General features: G+C 30.8%; 1 pseudogene; it reads right to left on the minus strand.

Annotated features, from left to right (window-relative positions):
• Window positions 1–8,536: 8,536 nt before the first annotated feature.
• Window positions 8,537–8,645, minus strand: LOC120116898 (annotated as a pseudogene).
• Between the last annotated feature and the right edge of the window lie 14,558 nt (window positions 8,646–23,203).

A 23,203-nucleotide genomic window follows, 5' to 3' on the forward strand; every position in this document is an offset into this window, starting at 1 on the left:
AGAAGATGTTATGAGAGGTCACAAGGTTTCATGGGCAGTACAGTTGTACATTGATCTCATTGACACAAGACCACAAACACTTAGATTATGATGTCATATGCTCATATGTCAAGCTTTTGGTCGAGAAAAATCTAAAGATCCCAGTTTCAATGACAGTTGTATCCATCCAAAATATGGTTGGTTATATTCCGTCTTACTATAAGTTGTGGATGGCAAAAAGGTAAGCGATAACACTATTGTACGGTGATTGGGATCAGTCGTATAATGAGCTTCCACATATGTTACACGTAATGTAAATTTGTTTATCCCTATAACCATTTTACGATCTTATACTCATCTTACGAGGATGTTTGATTGAGAAATTATCATAGGGAAGAGAGTTTTTGGAGGCTTGTTCTAGGTTTTCAAGTTATCCATGGAAGGTTTTCTCTATTGTAAACAAATGGTTAAAGTGGATGAGACTTTTATGTATGACATATACAAACACGTCCTGATGATGCTATTGCACAAGATGATGACAAAAACATTTTCCTCATTGCCTTTGTATTGTTAAAAATGAGTCTGAGGAAACATGAAATTTATTTCTCTCCTACTTGCTCTCTCATGTTGCCACTCAAGATGGGTTTTATATGATATCAGACCATTCACCTGGGTTGTTAGCCACGATTGATAGATCAGGAAGTAAGTGGTAATCTCCCCACGCATATCCAACGTATTGCTATGTCATATGGCTTCCAATGTTATGACGAGGTTTAAGAATAAAAAGATAATAAAAAGATACTATATACATATTTAACTTACTCTTTTTTTTCATTCATGATTTTTGCTTCATTTATGTTGTTCAATTATTATTATTCTGAAATCCAACTTTTTTTTCAAGATATGTTTTACTATAACCGAACTTCCGTATGAGGTTGGAAAATTTGAGGAAATACGAAAAAGATATTTACAACTTTATAGTTGAAATACCTCAAAAACATGGTCACAAGTATATAATGATTAGTGTCAACATTACGACCATATGACAACGAATCGTGTCAAATATATAAATTCATTACTTAAAGGGACTAGACATGTTCCAGTTGCAAGTATTGTTAGGGAGACTTACTTCCGATTGGGTAAAGCTTGGGTAGAAAAAGGTGCACAAATAGAGGCAATGATCAACGATAGTAGAAATTAAGCTTCAGATTTGGAGAAGGTAAGAATCAAGCACATGCAACATCAATGTTTATTCATAATTTTGCCAAACTTGATTTTGATTACGTTGTCCAAGCACTTGTTCGATCATATGAGGCTAGTAATTCTGCCACATATACTAGTAATCTCAATAAAAGATAGTACAATTGCGGTTTATTTCAAGCTTTTATATACTCATGCGCTCATGTTGTTGGTGAATGTATACATGTTAATGTTGACCCATACTCTTATGTTGATGATTGTTTTAGCCTGCATACTATGCGCAACAACAAAAGATTATGAGTTTAAGTATTTCTCAAATGATACTTATTGGCAACCAATAATTTCTGAAGATTGGTTTCCAAATCCAAAATTACGAAGGAAGTTGAAGAGTTGACCTGAATCTAGTCGAATTCATATTGATATGGATGATCCTCAACGAGAGCAAAGTCTACCAAAGCTTTGTTGTAAACCCCTACACCACATTCATATTCAGACTTACAGAAACAATGTAACTTTCATATTCAAAACATGTATCGTCATAAATCCATTATAAATTCAAGTTCAAAAGCATTAGTTCATATCAAAAATAAATATAAGAATTTTAACGTCGAAAACATATAAAACATGGAATCCCAAAATCCCATATATGTATATGTGTATGTGCATGTGCATGTGCATGTGTATATATATATGTATATGTATATAACATTAAGTCTGAAAAAACATCCATAAGGTGACTGAAAGGAAAATGGGCTACTAAACAATCCTCCAAGTACCAATCGTAATCCTATAGGTCGAAAGGATCTGAAAAGATAAAACTAAAAGAGTGAGTTAAAAAGTTTAGTGTATCCTCTACAATAAAACATATATCTTTATATATAATAGCACAAATAATACATAATTAGTAATATTATAATTTATTCATCAAAATGAAGCATCATTAACATGCAATTATACCTTTCGCCACAGGTAAACAGGATGGGGACATTCCCTCCAAAGAGGATCCCAGTCAGAAACAAAAATCAGTATAGGGACTTAGCCCTCCAAATATGATCATAAACAGAAACAGAACGAGGATATAATCCTATACAGAAATAAAACGGGAAATTAATCCCATGCAGAGTTAGTACGAGGAATTAATCCCATGCAAAATCAAGACTGCATCAATGTGTAGATCATGAGTGATACAACATTGTTCAGAATTATAAATGTCACAGAAATTTGTAATCAAATTTTGAACATGTTTTATTCATTAATATTAAACATAATAGAATAATGTATCGAAGAATTGAAAAGGTAAAGGGGACACACCTATCGTAGCTAACTAACAACGACTAATCCTTACGCTTCCCACAGTCGATCGTACTATGTCCTACGGAGTGGGGACCTAAAATTAATACCCTTATATGAATACATATGTCAACAGCTAATAGAAACAGACTATAAAATCACTAAACATGACTTACACGTATCTCGAGATAAGTGGGCAGAATCAAACTAAGTGGAATGGGAGTGATCAGGGTCTACTAGAGAGAATTCTAGAGATATAAGAGTACCTTCAGAAAATAATACCAAAAAATGAGTCCAAAATCTCACAATTCACTTAACATAACTATGACTTTAAGTAATAAATGACGTATAACAGGCTTTTGAGTTAGAATTTGGAAAAACGGACTAAGGAAACAAACTTAGGACATTGAAAAACATAAAGATAAGGGTCTTCAAAAAAAAGTCAATGGTCAAAGTTAACAGTCAACGAGTCGGTTAATGGGTCATGTCTGTCAATGGGTCAGTCTGTTAACGGGTCGAGTCGGTCAACAGGTCAACCAGTCTAGCCTATTTGGTCCAGAAGTAATCGGTTCAACTGGTTTTGAACTTCCAGAACCCTCCCACAAGAACACGGCGGCGCGTGGGATACCGTCTACCGACCGAAAAAAATTCCTAAAGTTATAAAAACATTATTTTAAAATGACGATGAGTCACCTACAAGCGTCAGTTCCCTAAAAAGATTGATGGAGATGCGTGTTTTATGAAACCTTAAATTTCAAACCCTCATAGATTACGAACGACGATGGTGAACGATAATCTGAATACACTAGACGAACTAAGATGGTGAGATGAATATAATGACACCGACTGTCAATAACACAATGGCATGGACGGTGATGAATCAAGGATAAAAGAAAACGAACGATAGTTGAGATAGAAAAAATGAAGTTGAAAGGGAAAAATGAAGAAAAGAAAGAGAGGAAGAGTGGGTTTTGAAATCATTAAAAAAAGGGCAAACCAAGCTACAAGTCCTCACACATTCAAAGACCTTGTAAATTGGTACCATGATTTCAATACATTTAATCTGATCCCCGAAACTTGAAATGTGACATTTATGGCCACTACAAAGTTGAAGGCCACAATAAGAAGTATTGTCCACATCTTCCTAAATATCGAGTAGGTTTATAAAACCTTCGTAATTCTGTTATTATGTTACTTTTTTGTACCTTTTTTGGATAATTTATTAACATCATTATCCATATATATTTTTAACTTTTAATACATAATTGTAAACTACTCATAAATTACTTTTAACTAAGCACTAATTCATACATATATTTAAACATTTTTTCAACATAAAAAACAACTTTTTGTATTCTTCTTCTTCTTCTCAATTTCTACAAAATTATTTTCTTTCATTTTTCTCTGTAAGTCGTTTGCTACGTCGGATCAAAAGTCTTCATACTTCTTCTTCTCCTCCTTCTCCTCATCCTCTTCTATTTTCATCTCCTTAGTATCTTCTTCAAGTTTCCTTCTCTCCTTATGTTGATCAAGTATCAACTTCATTGCCTCCTTTACCCACTCCTCATCTAAAAATGAGCTCAAATCCGAATCATTGATGCCTAAGTAATCAGACCCAAATATACCATTAGAAAATTTTCGTAATATTATTCCCAAAAATACATGATTTCAATCTCAAATATACTCTATAAACTCACCCACTCCTATTTATAATGAAAAGTTTACCAAAATGACCATTGAAACTCGTCACTCCCACATGATGAGTTCAATCAATTCAAAAAATTGTGTCGTTGGTTTTTTAACGGCTATAAACAACTTCTCATTTTAAACCCAAAGGAACGCGCCACCTTGACATGACGATTTCCATTATTTTTTTGATAAAAACACTACAAATTCAAAAAATAATATTATTTTAATGAAATTATCGTGACCGTCTTTCGGGTGGGCCCATAATTGGGTTTTGACTTAAATAAATTGGTTAGAGTCGCTACCGATCATTTAAAAAATATTTAGGTTGATCGGACACCATCTTACATGATCTGTGTTTTACCAGATATATGTCGGATTCGGGAGCCGGTTACAGTCAAGGAAGGATTAGCACCCTTGAACTGCTTTTTCGGTACCATTTTAATTTGTCGGTTGTCTTAATTGCAAAAATTTAAATTTAAATTTAAAGACTCGATTCAATTTACTTACATTTGATCGATTGAAATTATCTCTAAAAAGTTGAAAACATTAGATTATAAAATAAAAAATATTAAATAAAAATTAAATTTAAAAAAATCAAAGAAGGAAATATTAAATTTTAAAAAATGTTATATAAAAAATGTTAAAAGAAAAAATAAAATAAATGAAGAAAATATTAAATTTCAGAAAAATAAAAATAAAAAAATATAAAAAATGTTAAAAGAGAAAATAAAAATAAAATTAAATAAAAAAGTAGGAAAATAAAAATAAAACAAAATAAAAAAAGAAGTGTTAAATTTGAAAGAAAATATAAGGAAAGAAAAATAATAATAATAAATGAAAGGAAAATATAATAAAATAATAAATAATAGTAGTAAAGATAAAAAAGGTTTTTAAAAGTTGTTTTTTAAAATAAAAGATAAGAATTAAATAAAAGAAAATAATTAAATAAATAATCTAAAGAGATTGAGATAAAGAGGAACTTATAGTGAAAGCAACATCAGACTTCAGATTTGCCTCAAATTCATCAGATTATCGAAACATATCTTTACTTCAAAATTCACATCGACTTACGAGGACAATTCTTCGCTACCGACTCGGACTATGTTGTTTCAACAATAACTGGTTCCGATCTCAGTTTCCTCTTAGCAAACAATTTTGCTAAGTGTGTTCTCGGAAAGTCGAATATGCTTCAATAAGCGAATCATTCTTACAATTCTCACGTTTGGAATTGAACATTCGTTTTAGCCCTCGGCTTAAAAGAAAATTAGCTAAGCATGACCAATATCAGACTTAGCATATTTGAAAACAAAATTTAAAGGAAAATAAAGGAATATGCAAAAACAGAGAGAAAGCTAGAGAGAAAAAGAAGATTTTATTCTCAGATTTGTGTATTGAGTGTTGTGTTCTAGGCTTACCCTGAGAGGGTATTTATAGCCTTCAAATTCCTAAAAATAAGCTTAAGATAATTCTTAAAATAATATCTTTTATTCTAATTAAAACACTTAAAACTATTTAAACTAAAATATCTAAAACAAAGAAAAAATAAAATAATATTTAAAATAATATCCTAAATCCTAATTGAAATACTAACATCTATTTAAACTAAAATAAAAAAAATATAATATTAACACATATACTAAATAAGCCCCGGACGAAAATGGGTGTCTACAGTTGCCCCTCTTTGTCCTTTTTTGTGTAACGAAAAATAGGACAAAGATAAAAGGACACAAATTTTCGTTCGGTAGTTGCAGATGACTTCTCTGTCGCGAAGTTGGGCTAGTCTTGAAATGATATCCTTCTTCATGAAATCGGAATTTGAATTGAAATACGGCTTCTTGTTGCCAAATCATAGTCAACATTGGTATTCTTCTTGGTTTAAACACCTCGGTTGGAAAATTCAACCGGAAAGTAGTTCATCGATACTACCATATGGTTGATATGCCCTTGAGCTGAATGGAATCGAACTCGAAGGTTTTTGTTGACAGATAACCCTTCTCGTCTTGAGCTATATTGTAAATTCGGCTGGGAGATAGTTCGTTATTACTAAATTGCATCCAACCTATGTCTTCTTCTTGACTTAAAGACCTCAGTTTAAACTTCAACCGAAAAGTAGTTCCTCGTTGCTACCATGTGGTTGATGTGTCATCGAGCTGAATTGAATCAAGCTCGACATTTGACAGATATCTTTTCTCGACTTAAGCTATGTTGTAAATTTGATCTGTCCTTAAGCTGAATGTAATCGAACTCGAAGGTCTTTGCTGACAGATAGCCCTTCTCGCCTTGAGTTATGTTGTAAATTTGATATGCCTTTGAGCTAAATGTAATCGAACTCAAAAGGTCTTTGTGGACAGGTAACCCTTCTCTCCTTGAGTTATGCTGATAATTTGATATGCCTTTGAGCTGAGTATAATCGAACTCGAAGGTCTTGGTTGACAGATAGCCCTTCTCGCCTTGAGCTATGCTATAAATTTGATATGTCTTTGAGCTGAATGTAATCGAACCCGAAGGTCTTTTGCTGACAGATAACCCTTCTCGCCTTGAGTTATGCTGTAAATTTGATATGCCTTTGAGCTGAGTGTAATCGAACTCGAAGGTCTTGGTTGAAAGATATCCCTTATTGCCTTGAGCTATGCTGTCAATAGTTCCCTTAAGTGAAAAATGGCTCCCTTTCACGGGTCTAAGCCGGTCATAATTGTTTAGTTGACTCTCATTCACGGGAAAGCCAAGTGGTATATTCTTCATGTGGTTCCCCTTCGCGGGTCTGAACCAGGTGAAATGATCTTTGGATGACTCCCCTTCACGGGAAAGTCATGTGGTATATTCTTCGAGTGACTCCTCTTTATGAGAAAGCCAAGTGAGGTAGTCTTTCAGCCGTGACCAAATAATAAAAAAGTTACAGAATGCCTTCCTTCTAGTGCAATTTCCAGAATCTTATGTCCTGCACAAAAAATGAACAATTAAGCCACAAAAAACAATGATTAAGGAGTAATTTAAAAGCAAAATATTAACTAAATTAAGCATTTATCAAATTCCCCCTCACTTATTCAATGTTTGTCCTCAAGCATTCCTTAATTAACATATCAAAATAATAAGTTTTCATCTCCAATTTCAATTTATTCCTAAAACTTCCAATCGAACTAAGTCCATGACATTTGTCGAATTCAAGTTACAATCAAACAAAGACACAACTAGGAAAATTTAAAGTAAGCAAGAGATCCCAATTAATTGCCAATTTCAATGAAACGTGAATCAATACCTCACAAAGATTCACACATATCCGCTCAAAGTGTTTGGGGTGAATGAAATCGCTCAAGCCGAAACTAACCAAAACATTACCATATGCTTGGAATCCAATCAAGTCTTCACTACGAAAAATGAACATAATGCAATAATCAATGGGTCTTTAAACAAGGTGTAATGGGGCTTAGGTTAGGGTAGGGAAAAGGCCAAAAAGAAAAGTTTAAAATACCGAAACAAGAGATTAAAATAATTAAGAACAATCCACGAATTAACATGAAGCGTAACGAAACAAGGAAAAAAAATAGATGAAAGACAATTGAAACGATCAATTTTCCTTCTTTTTTTACTTTTTTTGCTGTTCGAAATAGTGAACAGGTTTTTTTCAATTTATTTGTTTTTTCTGTTCAAAACAATGAACAGTTTGTTATTTTTTTTCATTTTTTTTAAACAACGTTTTTTCGTGGAACAAGATCTCAAGTCTCGGTAAGGGTGTGAAAAGAGAGGAAAATAAAAAGAAAGGCTTCGAGTTTAATTATGAGATCTATAATAAAGAAAGGGAAATAGGCTCAAAATGTGGTTCACTAGTGGGTATGTAAACGGGTAGGCTTTTTGGGAAAAGTGGGTTTATCCTAGGTGCCCCTATCACATTAAAACATTACGTTCAACACATTGTTTCGATATGCATTGTGATTACAAGTTCTAGAATATCCTAATTAGTCCAACACACTCAATTCAAACAATGAGCAAGAAAGAAAATGTATACTCGTTTGGCTCAAATCTCATAAGAAAGTTTATATGCACTGAGTCAAGTTCATCTCTATCGACAAAAGCATGAAATATCAATACTCAACAAAAAATTCACCAGCTATACCAATCATCAATCATGCAAATTAAATTCGATCAAAACATGATCACAATTCAAAAGGAAGCAAGAGTATAAAGTGAAGTTCAAGACAGGCAACCAACGATCCCAACACATCAATATAAGAATAACTCGATTTCAAACAATCAAACAAGTCAAGGAAAAATTTGACGACATGCTTATCTGTCCCTCTCACTTAATCAGTTTTGTCCCAAAACGTATGTCGAATTTAAAAACAAATAGAGGGAAAATGAATACTCCCCAATCTAGTGGCAAAAAAATTTAGACCATTTCTCGATTCGTGTGTGTCATCCTAGCGTAGGGGCCATGCTAATCTTTGTCTGGGAAGTCAAAGTTTTGTGGCTCATAATTTTTAGTAGTTATGCTTGCCAAGAAATCAGATATGACACTTCTCTTTATAGCTTTTTTTGGCTCACGTACTCAATGTCAAATTCGGATAACAACATCTGCCATCGGGCTTTTCGACGGGAGGATATTTGACCTCACAATCAGTGAACTTCTTGCTTAAGTAATAAATGGTCATTTCTTTCCTCCCGGATTCATCATGCTGACCTAGAACACACCCCATTGAATTCTAGAACAAGAATAGAGGTTTACTCGGTGTTTGTTCCCTCTTTTCATGAGACATTTTCTATTAGTTAATGTAAATGTAAAAACATGGAAAATGAAAAAAAAAATGAAATGCAAGGTATGAAAATAATTCATGATGCATGAGAATTTAGAGGCATTGATCCAGAAACGTGTCTGTCCATATAAATAATCTTTATTGAGACAAAAGTATTTTATTTTTTAAGAGATAAAAATATCTTAAAGGTACGTTCTGACTAAATCCTCTAAACCCCAAGCAGCTTCTAATAGGTTGACAAGTCTTATTTCTTCCTCTGTCACTGGTTGAATACCTTGTCGGACCACTCCTGCTTCCCTTGCTAAACCGTGCAAGTGACGAGCAATTTTTTGTACTTGTTCCCGGAAATCTCGGATAACTGCATTTCTAGCTTTCACATTTTGTTGGGCCTATTCCCAAAGAAAGCGGCATTGAAATCCCCCATCAAAGGGAACTATCTGAAGCTCACTTGCTTGTTTCTTGAACCTATCCACAATGGTTTCCAATTCAACTATGGTTTTGCCATCTCGCTCTTGCTATCTTTAGAGAGACTCTCCAGGTCAGTAACCTTTTCCTCATCTGTCCCTGCAACCTTTGCCAACCCATTTTTGAAAAGTTAACTTTTAACGACTTCGTGTAAGCCTGGTCCATTCTGAGTCCTTTACAATGCAGCAGAGTGGTATACACTTCGATTCTGGGCACCACGTCTTCTTGATTGAATGTGACACATAGTTGTCTTGTAGATTGTCTCCCTTTTCCTTCTAAGTCTTTTCTTGCCATAGTCGGACCTCTGCGTTTTTCACCTCTTGTATTACAACCCCTTTGGCCATTAATGCAAATTATTTAGGTTTAACGAACATGTTTTAGTGGATTAACACCTCTTTTAAATAATGTAAATGATAAAAATAAAATGAAAGAAAACAAAAAAATGAAGAAAAAAGTTAGTGGATAATGATAATAATCAAAACAATACTGAACATAAAAAGTTCTACCTCACATGATATCTACCCCACATGCTTATTATTCCTACCCGGACATGATCTCTATCCCACATGTTAATTTTGAACCAGCCATAACCCCATAAATTTATAGTTCACATGCTTTGAACAGAAAATAAAGCATGAAATAATTCAGGCATCCTAGGTTTTGAAATGAGATTTTGGGGTGGGCTCTAATTCCATATAGTCTTCCTGTTTAGGTTCTAAAAAGGGTATCCGAGTTCTCCTTGCTAGTACCCCTTGGACTTGTCAGACCCTTAGTCCTAAGCTCATTACAAGCTTATGTGGACTAAGTTAAACTCGAGAAGATACATTCTCTTATGCCCGCACGGTGAATAAATTCACACGAAGACATAAGGTATATAAATCCTGAAGGTTACTTGCTAGGCATGTGCGGAGAATAAATTCTCATGAAGGCGTCGCTTTCGCCCCCACTTAAAAGGGTTCGGAGCTCGGGTATAGAGCTTGAGATGAAAATTTTGAAAATCTGAAATCATTGAGAAAAACGTCAGTACAACTATTTATTTAAAAAATAATCAAAGATAAATAATTAGAATCGAATAAATAAATTACAATTTAAACTTGTAATTTCGACTTAAATAAGTTGGTTAGAGTCGCCACTGATCATTTAAAAAATATTTAGGTTGATCGGACACCATCTTACCTGATCTGCGTTTTACCAGAAATATGTCGGATTCGGGAGTCGGTTACAATAAAGGAAAGATTAGTACCCTTGAACTGCCCTTTCGGCACCATTTTAATTTGTCGGTTGTCTTAATTGCGAAAATTAAACTTTAAATTAAAATTTAAAGATTCGATTCGAATTACTTACCTTTGATCGATTGAAATTATCTATAAAAAGTTGAAAACGTTAGATTATAAAATTAAAATAAATAAATAAAAATTAAATTTAAAAAAATCAAAGAAGAAAATATTAAATTTTAAAAAAAATGTTATATAAAAAATGTTAAAAGAAAAAAAATAAAATAAATGAAGAAAATATTAAATTTAAAAAAAATAAAAATAAAAAAAATCATGAAAAGAGAAAATAAAAATAAAATAAAATAAAATAAAATAAAAAAGTGAGAAAATAAAAATAAAACAAAATAAAAAAAAGAAGTGTTAAATTCGAAAGAAAATACAAGGAAAGAAAAAATATAATAAATGAAAGGAAAATATAATAAAATAATAAATAATAGTAGTAAAGATAAAAAAATGTTTTTAAAAGTTGTGTTTTAAAATAAAAGATAAGAATTAAAAAAAAGAAAATAATTAAATAAATAATATAAAGAGATTGAGATAAAGAGGAACTTATAGTGAAAGCAACCTCAGACTTCAGTTTTGCCTCAAATTCCTCTGATCATTGAAACATATATTTACTTTAAAATTCACATCGACTTACAAGGACAATTCTTCGCTGCCGACTCAGACTATGTTGTTTTAATAATAACTGGTTCCGATCTCAATTTCCTCTTAGCAAACAATTTTGCTAAGTGTGTTCTTGGAAAGTCGAATATGATTCAATAAGCGAATCCTTCTTACAATTGTCACGTTTTGAATTGAGTCTTCGTTTTAGCCCCCGGCTTAAAAGAAAATTAGCTAAGCATGACCAATATCATACTTAGCATATTTGAAAACGAAATTTAAAGGAAAATAAAGGAATATGCAAAAATAGAGAGAAAAATAAGATTTTATTCTCATATCTGTGTATTGAGTGTTGTGTTCTAGGCTTACTGTGAGAGTGTATTTATAGCCTTCAAATTCCTAAAAACAAGCTAAAGATAATTCTTAAAATAATATCTTTTATCCTAATTAAAACACTTAAAACTATTTAAATTAAAATACCTAAAACAAAGAAAAAAAATAAAATAATATTTAAAATAATATCCTAAATCCTAATTGAAATACTAACATCTATTTAAACTAAAATACAAAAATATAATATTAACACATATACTAAATAAGCCCCGGACGAAAATGAATGTCTACATAGACTTATCAACTCGGCATGACGAGTTCCTCGAAAAATAATTAAAATATTAATCGATTGAATAAAATATAATTTTCAATGAAACTCGTCACATCGAGGTAATGAGTTCTTTCAACACTGAAAAAAATATCGTAGATCTCAAAATAAACTTTAATATGTCCTATTGGGCTAATTAGTAAAACTATTTGTCCTATTGGGAAAAAACCATTGAACTAATGCTCATATGTCAGCTCACTTGTTATGTGGCATTCAATATAAGATTGGTAAAGTCTGATTCGTATATCAAACATCATATTCAGAATACATATTTTTACTTAATAAAATCTTTAGTAATTTATTTTTTATAATCATTTAATCAACCTACTTTATTAGCATACAAAACATATTAATCACAACAATTATGGATGTTTCTTAAAATACAAATAACCTATTAAATATGCTTATTATTATTTTTTTCATATTCAATTAATATGTGTCAATGTAATTAAAATTAAGTAAATTCAGATTCAATTAAAGATGTACACTTAAACAACCAATAACTCATATTCCATGTTATTTAATTATGTAAAAGTAAATTTCAAGCCAAAATATTTTAAATACGAGTTTTGATATGTATTTTCATGCATTTCATAATTCGGAGGTCTCTTACGGAAGTTGCTCTCAACCTGGTGTTGGGGGTAGTCTACTATCTTACCTCCCCCTTACCCCATACATATGGGAAAAAGGGACAACCATTTTTGATCAATTCTTTTTTCGGGATTGATTTTTTCACAACGAATCAATCATTTTTCTAGAAAAATACATAAAATAATTTGAACATATTTAATTGTTTCAAATGTAATTTATTGATTCTAATGTTAATAAACATATATGAAAACATATATAATATGTCATACATATCAAAATAACATATAATCATACATCACAATATAAAATTTACAGTTGAATGTGTTTCATTAATTAAAAATCTAATTATGTGTTTTAAGTAACCTTTTAGTAACTCACGTACTCAAATTTAACATTTTCGGTCATTTAACATTTTCAACAAATATGTCTTACTTATTTATCATTAATGACTTGTCCATATAAAAAATCATGTAAACTAAGAACTTAACCTACCAAGTCTAATTATATACTTGAACATCTACTTATGCATAAACATCATACCAACACAAATCATGCGTTACATTGCTACAATAAGATCTTAAACGAGCATATTAACCTATGCGATCATGTTAAGCATATCTAATTTTTCATAATATTTATTTTATTTAGGTATAATGTAACGCCCTCATTAGATGAAAATTGTTAGTCAACTGACGATCAACGCTTGAAGCTGAACATGCGGAGAGAGATGCTGATGTGGCATGTCCAGATCATAGTAGATGATGACATGATAGTCCACGTGGACTACCATGTCAACAAAAAAATTAAAATTAATTAATAATTATCTTTTATTAAATTGTAACAACCAATCAAATATTATGATATGACACATGGGATTTTTTATTTATCAAATTAAAAAAGGAGAGAGATTAAACCTATAAAACAGTGCACCCCATCAAATTTGATCTTAGGTGAATGATGAAAGGCTTAATACTTAAGCGCCAAGTCAAGTCACTTAGATGTTATTGTTTGGCTAATAACATTATTTAGACTATATTGTAGACATCAAAACCACCCCCACTGCACCGACACAAGCACTTTTTTTTTAATTTGAGTTAAATTTAAGTTATTAAAATTATTTGAATCAATTTAAATTCATATTTTAATTAATTTTAAATTTATAAACTTTAAATAAAAATAAAATGATTTAATCTTTTATTTCAATTTCAATTTTTATTAAATTTAAATTGCTTACTCTCTAATTACAAATATCTTTTTTATAATTCAATCTTATGACTAAAATTATTTATGATTAAATTTAAATTAATACTATCTAATTAAAAATGTTTTTTTATAATTTAATCTTTTAGTTTTTTTATAATTTAATTATTTTAATCTTTTTTTATTTAATTTAGTCTTGTGACTAAAATTATTTATTAATTTTTCATAGTATTAAGCCTTTTGGACATAAGACTAAATAACAAAACAAAATTAATATTAAGAAAAATTAATAAATAATTTTAGTCGTAAGACTAAACTAAAAAAAATAAAAGATTGAATTATAAAAATATATTTTTAATTAAAGAATATGTAATTTAAATTTAATAAAAATAAATTTTTTATCTTTTATTTAAAATTAATTAAAATTTAAAATATGCTCAAGTAATTTTAATAACTTAAATTTAACTCAAAACTAAAAAAAAAGGTATTTGTATTGGTCCAGTGGGTAGCTCTAATGGCTACAATATACTCTAAATAGTAAATAATATTATTAGCTTAACATTAATATCTAAGTGATTTGGTTTGGTAATTAAGTATTAAGCATTTCATCTATCAAATCTAAGTTCAAATCTTATGGGATGCAATATTTTGAAGGTTTAATCACTCCTGTCTTAATTTAGTAAAAACATTTTTATGTGCCATGTATATATGTAGATATATACAAGATGGATTGATTATATTATACTTATATATATTAGGTTACAAAGTTCTCGGTTTTATAAGTATTAAATGTTCAAATTACTTTATTTCAAGCGTTAAATGCTTTAATTTTAAATATGTATTTATTTATTTATTTATATATATATATATATATATATCGATATGTTATTAAATAAAAAGATAAATGTAACTTTTTTTATTTGGTTATTTTCTTTAGGATTTTTAATAAATTATATGTTATTTTTAATATTATTTTAAAAATCAAGATAATATCATTTTGTGAGGAGAATCTATGAAAACGTGGCTTAATTAAAATAGAGTATATTTTCGAAGATTGTTCGCATAAAATAATATTATGTTATTATTATTATTATATTATTCATGCAAGTCTCAATTATATCAAATATAAATATTATTTTTTTAAAATTAAAGCAAGGATTTTTACAAGGAGAATATATAAAAACGTCCCTTAACTAACACAAAAAAATAACACGTTCTCGAGAATTGTTAGTAAAAAGAACATACCTTTAAATTTTCAAATTATTTTATCTTTTGATAAAAATATTAAATGTGTTATTGTTATATATTAATATGCATTCGCGTTGCATTCATCACATTCACTTAATTTGTTATTATTTTTGTGATTTAATCAATTTTGAGACCATGTAGCTTCAATTTGGCAAATCGACAAGATAGTGTTTTAACTGATAAAATGACAATCTATGTTAATTCCTCAAACAAAAAGGGTCATAATTTAAATGTATATTTAAATTTGTAAATTTTAATTTTTAGAAGTAGTATAATCGCGTAGGTATAGATTTCTAAACCCTTTTCAAAAATGATTTTCTGGTTCAAAATGATTTTATGGTTAAGTGTAGTTCGTTTTTATCTTTTAAAAATGATTTTTCTTAAAATATATTTTTAGGTATTCGATTTACCTGGTCGATGATGAATCCAAATAAATTTATTTATTTTTTCCAAACATGATCTTTTAAAATTAAATTGGATCGTTTACCACCTGTAAAAAGCTTAAATATTTTTCCGACAATATTATTTCTCATTTCCCAACTCGTTTCAATATTGTGTTGAAGCATACATTGTGATGCAACTATTGGGGTGGCAGAAACATTTTGCTTCAAACTCCAAAAACTTTGCGATTCATCTGCTCGTACTAATTGTGGTAAGCAAATCATGCTGAGAATTGTGTTTTAAAGGGAGAAATGATTATAGTGTACAAGAGGTTTGAAGAAATGTGAGTGAGCAAAGTCGATCACCAATCTTCCTATTTATTTAGAGTTTTGGTTGATGAACTCTGAGAACTTTCCTAGGCCTTCATATTCTGGCAATATGTCACCATTCCCTTCTCCTAATGGTTCAAGAATAGCAGATATTCGCGCCTTGTGGGCTTTTTTTCAATGGTTCACATCAATTGATTTTTTATCTAAAGAAAATTCCAAAAATATATTGACAGAAGCCAACTGTGGAATACCAGAGCAAGGTTTTGATCATGGGACCTGTGGGTTATGGGTCCACCTGCGCCACTCTGCATACATAAGATTAAAGAATGTTGATACGCTCTAACAACTCGATACAATATTCACCTACATCATTTCTTTTCGAAGTAATAGCAATTTTTATTAACAGTGAAGAACTCAATGAATACAGATAAATTATTGTCGTTAATTACACCAGTTACAAGCACAGTCTGCACCGTCCTTAATGGCTTTATATCACAGGTATGAAGAAATGGCTTCCAAACCCAATGTGAAGTATATTGCTGGAGGTATTTCTTGGATTGTCTTGATATCGTTTTTTTTAGGGGAAAAAGATAGAAGTTGGAATTCCAGTTTCCAATGGTGGATAATAATGATTCTCGGGTGCAGGTGCTACTCAAAATTCAATCAAAGTTTCACAGGTATATCCAGGTACTCGTTCTTTTGGTTAGTACTTTGGGATAATGAAATCTTAACGCTTATTGCTACCATAAGCTGAGTTTCTTTATGTCTCATTGCAGTGGATGCTTCAAATTCCAGGCTCAACATGCTGCTGCGAATAACAAGGTATATTATGCCTCATACAACTGAAATCCATCTTTCTACTTCTGTTCCTAGTAGGGCTGTAATCAAGTTGAGCTGAGCTTGGACTGTGAGAAGCTCACAAGCTGCTTGAATCGAATATTAAGATACTTGTTGAGGGATCATCATGTCATGTCCTTATGTTTAAGGCTTTGAGCTCAATTTGTTTGAGTTCAGCTCGAAAATGACCAAATCAACTTCAAGTTTTTTTTTTCTTAATTGAGGATGAGTAGCTTGGGAACACACGAGTTTCATCTACACCCCTAGTGGATTGCAACATTTATTTTCTCTGCAGGCCGTGTTCTCAATGAATCTTTCTGCTCCTTTTATTTGCGAGTTCTTCAAGGATACACAACAGAAGTTTCTACCGTAAGCATTCGTTCATGTGTTCCAACAGTGGAAGTGAATGCACACCAACTGTTTTAAGTCCGGATTTGTTGTCTATCAGCCGTATGAACAAGAAAAATTTCTACCTAAGTATTCATTTAATTATAAAAAGTTGATACGTGACATTAATTAAAGAATATTTTAAATATATATTTTAATAAAAAAATATTTTAAATACTTATCTTGGTTAAAATAATAATTTTAAGTACTTTGACTAAAAAATACTTTAAATACTTAAATAAAAAATATAATTGATATACTTATTTAGATTATTTAAGGCAAAAAACAAAGTAGGCCTAAATTTGGGCCTATACCATACGGGAATGTCTCAGGAAAGGCGGGTTAATATACGGCTAATATACAGCATTACCGGATACATTAAAATGTATTTAATAAATTCGGTTTAGCGGTACCTATTATGTTGACAACTAATAATGTTTTAGGTAGAAAATATGAAAAACTATTAAAAAATTTGGTAACCGGTAAACTTTGGTTATCGGTAAGTATCTATCCTTTTTATAAAAGTGTCCATACGTTTAACATATCAAGTAAATTTTACCGGTTTTGTCATAATGAATCTGGTTTTGTCATATTTTTACCTGTTATATTGTAAATTATCTATCCTTTTTATAAAAGTATCCATACTTATTTCACTGTGAAAATATATTTATTATTATCTTTAGTTAATATTGTTAAATTTAAAATCTAAATAATATTTTATAAAATATCAAAACAATCAAATAATTTTTTGTGTAAATGAAATTATTAAATTAATATTGTAGGTGGAAAACATGAAACACTATTAAAAAAATTGAAACATAAATTACATAACTTTCAAAAAAGTATATATCATTTTTATAAAAGTGTCCATACTTATTTCACTGTTGAAAACATATTTATTATTATATTTGGTTAATATTGTTAAATTTAAATTCTAAATAATATTTTATAAAATATCAAAACAATCAAATAAAATTTTGTGTAAATTAAATTATTAAATTAATATTGTAGGTGGAAAACATGAACACTATTAAATAAATTGAAACATAAATTACATAACTTTAAAAGCAGTTTTAAATCCTAAAAAGTGTCGATACTTTTAAAAAATATATCGATCCAAAAAGATATACCAGGTAAAAATATGATAAAACCGGTAACAAAATGATAAAACCGGTAAATTTAAAAGTGTCGATACGTTATAAGGATCGACACTTTGTGAATTTAAAAGAGAAGCAGTTATAGCGCCTATAATGTGTCGATACTTTAAAAAAATATATCGATCCACAACGATATAACAGGTAAAAATATGATAAACCGGTAATAAAATGATAAAACCGGTAAAATGATACCGGATATATTGAAAGTGTCGACACTTTCGTAAGTACGTGTAATAAATTATCGACACTTTCAAAGAAATAGGTAATTATCCTTTCGAAAGTATCGACACCTGACATAAAAGTATCGACACTTTTGTATTTGTATCGATTAAATATAAATAACATATCCGATGAAAATATAAAGGCCATAGCTAAATATCCTCTGAAAAAAGATAGAACGGACGAGTTTTTGAAATCGAAGAGTAATTGTTGCTGCATTTCAGAAGGCGTTTCTAAAGCGAAGTTTGTTTGTTTGTTGCTGCAGTCGAATCGAAAAGTATGTTGTCGAAACCCTAATTTTTTATTATTACAGTAATCGCGATAGGGTTTTTTATGTGTTGTTTGGGGTTTTGGAGTAAGGAAGCATTTGGGACCGATTGCAGGTAGAAATAGATATTCAAGGAAAAATATAAATGTCGATACTTTTATTAAATATTATAGGTAGAAAATGATATTATAGGTTGTATAAATGTGCCGACACATTTTGGTGTGGCCATTCAAATTCTTTTGAAGAAAACCGTTTTACCACAAGAGTAGTTATCTATATTTGTATATTGAAAAGTGTATGTAACAAAATAATTTGATTTGCGTAAACTGATATATGAAGGAAAAATGGAGTCAATGGGTTGGAAAATTGTTGGTGGAGCAGATGACTTTGAAATTGAGGCCGAGACTCGAAAGCAACCAAAGGGTGGATATATGTACTTCTAGTAAGTATCAATGTCTTTTGTTATTATTGTTGAAATGGTAATTGGATTAAAGTATCGATAAACTTTAAATTGATTACAAATTTTAAATGTTAACAGTATGGCCGAATGCAAAAGGATGAAGGGAGATGGCACACATAGCGGTTCGGTATGTAAAATGAAATTGACATTGAGTAGTATTAGTATTTAGTGTTAATGTATTGATTAAGAAACGTTTATGTTTAATATTAGGTGAAAAAAGATGTGAGGTCCAAATGGAATTCAATGAGTGATGCTGAAAAGGAACCTTACATCACACAGTCAAGGAATGATAGTAAAGAATACAAAGAACGGAGGAAAGCACATGAAAATAAGGTATTCATTAAACTTGTAAATACGTTGATACAAAATATATAAGAACTATAACATTATATATTGTTAAAAAATGTAGGAAGTTTCGACAAGGTGCAGCATTAAAAGGGTGAATTTATTAATTAAACACCTTAAGGAGAAGGGTCAGTTGAATGTGCTGGGAGAAATAGGTTTTGGATCGTTGATCGGAGTAAGGGATCGACCTATTCGGAGGGAATTGTGTCGATCCTTGATGGCACAATTTGACGTCAGTCAATGTATGGCTAAGTATGGTGATTATTCATTCCCTCTGGGGGTATCGACTGCTGCAGCCGTATTGGGGGTACAAAACAAAGGCAAAAGTGTTATAGAAGTCTGTAGGAGTAAGAACTGGAAAGCACTTGCCTCCAAATATGGTTTGAATCATAAGGTGACATATACTGAAGTTGAAGAGGATATCAAAAGTGGATCTTACTTGGGGGATGAGCTGAAGGCCCGAGTTCTATTGTACCTTGTCGGTATATTTCTTTGTCCAACGGGTGATACGTCAACGAACAAGGAATATATGAAGCTCATTTGCGATGAAGGCTTGAAGGGTGAATTCAATTGGGCTGAATATATCCATTCGAGATTGATTGAATCAATTATCACCTTTAAAAAGGGCAGCCAGAGATACCTCAAAGGGTGCATAGCAATCTTAGAGGTAAATGAGTTGAATCACTTTTTTGTGTTTTTATATAAAAATTCTAATTTTATTATAAATGCAGGTTGCACTGTTCGATTTTTGGTCGGGCTGTGAGGCAGTGCCGGCTTATGAAAGAACCGGAGTGGCACGCATCCGTGCATGGGGGAAGGAAGAGGTGGTTAGAGTGATGGTGAAGTTGAAGTTGAATAGAGGGAAGAAGCAAGAAATGGTAATAAATGTAATTAAATAATATTAAGAATATAATCAATGTCTTAATATTGTAATTTTGTTAGGTTATCGATTTGCTCGCCTGGACCATATGCTACGATTCTCAAAAGTCACACCGGAGGATTGGCTACCTTCCATACCTCTTAGTGGTGAGTTAAATTAATAAATATTGAAAAGTAGTGTTATAGACGGTAAATTAATAATGTTTGTTGCGTAATTACAGCAACAGGCGTTGGAAGCCAACAATAAAGAAAGTGTTGAGAATATTTCTACCTTCTGGGGTGTCATATTGGATAACTATGTGAAATTCACCGACTGTGAGAAGGTAAGACACCATACCAATTGCAAATGATGTTTCGGATATAGAATGTTGAATTTTGTCAAATTGGGTGTGAAATTTGTTGCAGATAATGATCACAATAAACTACCATAATTCACACTGGTATCTGTTGGTGTTGGATATGGTAGATCATGTTGTAACAATATATGATAGTATGTTTACAACTGAAGCAGCTAAACAGAGAGTGAAGGATGCTAAGAGATTGGTATGTATGTATGTATGAAAGGACATTATGTAAATTATAATGCATAATTTTTTTGGTGCATAACTTCTTCTATTTTAATGCAGATTAAAATATTAGATTCTTATAATAAGAAACGCATTTGGGTTGAGTCATGTGGATCTCTAGGAAAGTATCCCTTGAAAAACTTCAAATTTGTGGAGCATAAGAAGAATAAGCAATTGAATGGGTATGAGATGTTATCACAAATAGAAAGCTTAATTTATGCAGTATTCATCATAATTGACATGTGTGGTTTTCAAATTTTGTAACAGATATGATTGCGGCATGTATGTGATGATGTGGATGGAATCGATCGGTTCTACAGGGGCAACTGGTGATTTTGTAAGTGGATAGAAAAAATTGTTTGTGGTAAAATTGTTAAAAGTCGTAGATTGAATGCTGTAGTTGACAATACTTAACGTTCTGACAATTTGAATATAGGTTGTTGGAGACTGGGATCGATCGCGAGTATTAAATGATCTCGTAAGCCACAATCAAAATGAACGAAGACAGGAGATAACAAAAGCTGCAATATTACATAAGAATAACAAAAGGATGCAATGATGTAAATGTCGAGTTAATTTTGTATAAGATTTATAATTTTGTATACGATTTATATTTTTTTATGTGAATATAATTATGAATGAGATGAGAAAAGTTAGCAGTATGTTGTTGTACATGTTTCTTATACACATTAAGGGTCATGTCGATACTAATATAGTTTGTGTCGATATTTTTTTTCCAGAATGAATTAAAAACAAGGTGCATCAATAAAGTGTCGATCCATATATAAAAAGTGTCGATCCCAAAATCATCGAACCCAAAAGTATAATGTAATATGTAATTTTTCAATCTAACCGGTACAATTATACCGGTTTTATGAGAGAATAAGTCTAAATAATGTGTCGACACTAATATAGTTTGTGTCGATATTTTTTTCCCAGAATGAATTAAAAACAAGGTGCACCCATCAAGTGTCGATCCATATATAAAAAAGTGTCGATCCCAAAATCATCGAACCCAAAAGAATAATGTAATATGTAATTTTTTAATCTAACCGGTACAATTATACCGGTTTTATGAGAGAATAAGTCTAAATAATGTGTCGACACTAATATAGTTTGTGTCGATATTTTTTTTACAGAATGAATTAAAAACAAGGTGCACCCATAAAGTGTCGATCCATATATAAAAAAGTGTCGATCCCAAAATCATCGAACCCAAAAGTATAATGTAATATGTAATTTTTTAATCTAACCGGTACAATTATACCGGTTTTATGAGAGAATAAGTCTAAATAATGTGTCGACACTAATATAGTGTGTGTCGATATTTTTTTTACAGAATGAATTAAAAACAAGGTGCATCAATAAAGTGTCGATCCATATATAAAAAGTGTCGATCCCAAAATCATCGAACCCAAAAGTATAATGTAATATGTAATTTTTTAATCTAACCGGTACAATTATACCGGTTTTATGAGAGAATAAGTCTAAATAATGTGTCGACACTAATATAGTTTGTGTCGATATTTTTTTTACAGAATGAATTAAAAACAAGGTGCATCAATAAAGTGTCGATCCATATATAAAAAGTGTCGATCCCAAAATCATCGAACCCAAAAGTATAATGTAATATGTAATTTTTTAATCTAACCGGTACAATTATACCGGTTTTATGAGAGAATAAGTCTAAATAATGTGTCGACACTAATATAGTCTGTGTCGATATTTTTTTCCCAGAATGAATTAAAAACAAGGTGCACCCATAAAGTGTCGATCCATATATAAAAAAGTGTCGATCCCAAAATCATCGAACCCAAAAGTATAATGTAATATGTAATTTTTTAATCTAACCGGTACAATTATACCGGTTTTATGAGAGAATAAGTCTAAATAATGTGTCGACACTAATATAGTTTGTGTCGATATTTTTTTTACAGAATGAATTAAAAACAAGGTGCATCAATAAAGTGTCGATCCATATATAAAAGTGTCGATCCCAAAATCATCGAACCCAAAAGTATAATGTAATATGTAATTTTTTAATCTAACCGGTACAATTATACCGGTTTTATGAGAGAATAAGTCTAAATAATGTGTCGACACTAATATAGTTTGTGTCGATACTAATTTAAATATCAAGTGTTTTCCACCGTTTATATAGTACTCTTAATCGAGAAACCCTAAACATAAATGCAAGCAGGCAGATCTTCCTCTCCTCTTTCTTCCTTCTACCGTTATCATAAGTGACGATCAGATATTCAGGTAAATTTATCGATATTTTATGGGTTTGATTGATTTCTATATTGTAGTTTTTATCCTGAATGTGTTTGTGTTCCATTGTAATAGGGGTAGCATCCAACCAAAATGGCTCCAAAACGTCAGCGTCAGAAGCGAGGTCTTTCTCAAAGCTCTTCTCAACCCAGTTCT

Source organism: Hibiscus syriacus, unplaced genomic scaffold (genome assembly GCF_006381635.1).
Source record: "Hibiscus syriacus cultivar Baekdansim isolate YM2019G1 unplaced genomic scaffold, ASM638163v2 tig00110303_pilon, whole genome shotgun sequence".
NCBI classification, from domain to species: domain Eukaryota; kingdom Viridiplantae; phylum Streptophyta; class Magnoliopsida; order Malvales; family Malvaceae; genus Hibiscus; species Hibiscus syriacus.